Source organism: Pongo pygmaeus, chromosome 10, assembly GCF_028885625.2.
Source record: "Pongo pygmaeus isolate AG05252 chromosome 10, NHGRI_mPonPyg2-v2.0_pri, whole genome shotgun sequence".
Lineage (NCBI taxonomy): Eukaryota > Metazoa > Chordata > Mammalia > Primates > Hominidae > Pongo > Pongo pygmaeus.
The window spans coordinates 8,865,643-8,869,667 of record NC_072383.2 but is presented as its reverse complement, the minus strand read 5'-3'; positions in this window follow the sequence as shown (position 1 = coordinate 8,869,667).

Below are 4,025 nucleotides of genomic sequence, written 5' to 3'. Positions count from 1 at the left end.
CCGGGTGCGGGCCCGGCCGCGGCTCAGCCAGGCCTCCGGGGCTCGCTCCGGGTCTGTCACTTCCTGCCCGGCCGAGAAGGTGGGGGCCGCAGGCCGGGGGCTGCGGGCCGGGCTGGAGGAGGGGGCTGCGGGGAGGTGCTTCCGGGGCAGCCGGACCCCTCCCCCGTCCCTCCGCCTCCCCTTGGCGCCCTCCGCCCCCTCCCTCCCGCGGGTCCCTCGTTTCCTGCCGGCGCCCGTTGCCATGGCGACGCAGCTCCCGGGCCTCTGCGCCCCAGGCCCCGGGGTTTTTTCCTCTCTTGCTCTCTTTCTCCTCTTTTTTACCCCCTTCTTTCTCTCCGAGTTCTGCTCGCCGGTTGGAAGGACGAAACTAAGAAAGTGCTGGCCTCTAGTGGGGAACGCACCTCTCGGAGAGGAGAGGGAGATGGGAGAAGGGAGGGAAGTGACGTGAGACGGGGAGAAAGAAGGTATTTTCTGGAGCTGCTGGGAATAAGGGGTAGAAAGAAAGGATCAAAGGGACCAACAGACAGAGAGGGAGAAAGAGCAAAGCAACGACCCCTAGAGAAACGATAGACTGGGAAAGGAAATGAAGCAAAGGAAAGGAGAGAAAAGGCGAGAAAAACTTTGAGAATGAGAGAAAGGAGAGAGAAGGTTAATTGTTTAATCCCTCACCTCAACTCCAAGAAGGCGGGAAAGAATGCTGCAGAAACAGCTAACCCATTAGGAGTTAACTTCATTTTCAAAGCAGCAACCTAATGTAACTTCCTTTGGATAGCATTTAAGTTTGTCATTTCAGGGATTTGTGTGTGCTTCGATTTCAATATGTATATGAGTTCGAATGACAAAAACGGGAAAAGGCCAGAGTATAAAGAGATGTAGAACAATGGGGCTGTTTCTGGGAACACTGAACATTTGATAGGGGAGCCTTTGTCGTTGTATTTATGATATCAACTTACCGGTTTTTAATAATTCTCTCATCGTTCAACATTCAATAAATATTTATAGAGCGCCTACTATGTGCTAAACCGTGGAAGCTTGGATTGCATCAGTGCACGAAACAAAGATAACTGCCTTACTGCCTTCATTAACCTTTACAGAAGGGTCTGGGGGATGCCTCGTGGATTAACAACTGGGATTGATGCCTTTTCTCTTGCTCTCACAGTCTTTTCCTAACCTCTATCCTAAACAGTTATTTTCTCTGTCAATCCACTCTTCTTTTTCTCCTTTAAAAGAAAGGAGAAAACCATGCATGGTTTGTTTATAGAGAAAAAAACAGAAGTGTTATCTTTGCTTATAAATATATCCATTTAGATTTTGCTTTGAGAGGAGTATTTGGACTCCAAGCTCTTTAATTTGTGGCAGCCAGATTAAAATCGGAGAACAACCTCTGCCAGACTTCTAGGAACTAGTCAGACAGGTATGTGAGGGAGGAAACAGGAGGGCAGCCAAAGGACTGGAAAAGCGAAGACACGGGGTATGAGGAGGTGAAAGGGTGTGTTGCCAGGCCGTGGATGACAGGCATTGGCTAAGGATGAGTTGAAAAGATTCTGACTGGTAGAACTAGTGGTGAAAACGAGGTAAAGCATTCGTTGTTTAATTCACACCTGGATTTTTGGCATGTCAAAGCAGTTAAAGCTTTCTTGCAGAAGTTTAGAAATGGATATTGATTGAGCCTAGGCGGAATTTGCTAGCACCAATGAAAAAAAAAGCATCTATAGATAATTTTCAGATTATACAACATTAAAGTCAAGAAACATGACTCATGAGCTTCCTTAGTTTCCCTGGGAGAATTATCACTGTTAAGTGTCTAAAGAAGATTTGTAAGCTATAACAAGAATAAGGAATGCAGATATCAGAGGGTATGGACTTGTTTTTCTATAGCCTATGGAACTTGTGTACCAAGAGGGTACATGACCATATCGCATTTCACCCTCCTTACAAATGGAGCAGAATTACCGCTACTGCATATAGTTACATTCCACCCCTAAAGATTTTTTTTTGTGCTTACTGAGTCACCGGCTCCTACAGCTACTAGATAATGTTAGGGGATAAGCGATGAATACTTTTGTTGAGTGCCTGTTATAAATTTAGCCTGAGAATAATCTATCATGAGGCGAGCTATATTGATTATGGGCCAGTAGTTTAATTTTTATATGTAAAGGTGTGTGCTCCATATATCACGGGATTCTTTTCAAGTTCATTTTTCTCCAAGTCAGGCCAGTATTCTGAGGTCATAGGTCTAAACAGTTTCCACCAAAAAAGATTTAGTATAAAAAAGAAATTGATCAACAGCAAAGTAAAGTTATAGGAAAACCTCCATCCATAAGAAAATCATTTTCATAGACTAAATCAGCTTGAGAGCAGGCATTGAAGAACTTATCTCGGTCTAAACAGCAAAACAATTTGTGTTCCCTAGAGAATACTCAACTTTTTTTTTTAATTTTTCTAAAGTTTCTCATTTTCATTTAATGACTCTGCTGGAATTAGACTTTTCTTTTTCAAACAAAATGGTTTTTCTGAATGGAGGCTACAGAATGTCTTTACTCTGCATAACACTGAAGGCCATTAGCCTAAACAGGTGAGAAGGAAAAGCATTTAATCCGGTGTATAGAAATAGAAGCCCTCCTGCAAACTTCTCTAAATAAGGAAGGATCCTCATTTGAAAGGCTGTCGATGTTTGGCAGCAACTAAAGCAAATAGACTAGAAGGTAAGCTAATAAAACTTTTCATATCAACTGAACATTGTTTAAGCATTCCTCAAGCTTCTCCTGTAAACCCAGCATTCTGCAATAAATTGTGAAGGAAGAGATGTCCTTTACCCTAAAGGTGTTAGTATCTTTGGAATGTGTCCTTCTACAAGTAATCAAGTAAGAATGTGTGACCATGTTTTTATGCAAATATGGATAGGAAGAAGTAGAGAAAAAAGGCAATCATAACCTTTACTCTCCCCACCACCAACTGTGGCTGTGAACCACCATACACAGCCCACCTGTGTCTCACTATAATTCTGCATGCCACTTTAAGGTCTAGTTGGGAGAAAATGAAGATTGAGTGGATTTATAGGCTCTTAGATATTTAAAGGAAAAAAAAAGAACTTTAAAACTAAGCCCTTCAGTTTTCAGTGAAGAAAATTGAAGTCTAAATGATAAATGTAAAAGAGGGATATTTCCTAATCCCTGGAAAATAGAAAATGTCCAATAAATATTAGTTAACTGAATTAATTTCCTAGATTCTTGCCCTTCTGTCATAGGAAAAGAATATGAAATTAAAAGATATAAGGATACCTCTCATCTCTTGCTACTAATACCTACCATAGATCCTTTCTTCAAGCAGAAGTTTAAAATTAACATAGTAATTGGTTCAGCCCAATATTCCATCCATCATTGCCCGCAAAAGATATAGAAGTACCCCCACATCCTTAAGGAGCATAAGACTGACGATAACATACTCTTCATCAGTATTGACAGTTATAATGATGGCAAGTTATGCACCTTTCCTTAACTTTGGTTTGCTTTCAGTAAAACAGGGATAACACCTGGTAGTTGGTGGAAATAAGTGAGATGTCTGTAAAGCACTTCACATTGGGACCTGACACATAGCACAAGTTATTATTAATTTTCCTTAGTAACTAATATATTTTTGTGATCACCAAATAGAACTAAACCACTCTTTATGTTTTATTCAGTTTACATCACAACCTTATTAACTCACAATTTAGTTGAGTTTATGCATTAATTAGTTTAGTGAACTTACTATTATTTTATATGACAAAGAGTATTCCCTTCCTTGTATATTAAATTTACCTCTTTCGGGCTTCAAGTGTGTCTTCTTGTCTACTATTTCAGTATTTAGGGAGCAAAACCATGTTGGGACCAAACACTAGATTTATACCTTCTGGGATTATGTGTCCTAGGCCCAGAGAGCCAGGTACCTGGGAAAACTCCTAAAGGGAAAAACAATTCAAAATATACTTAGAGCCTCTGCTCATGGCCTCATATGCATTATTGCATTCAACTCACTCAATAACC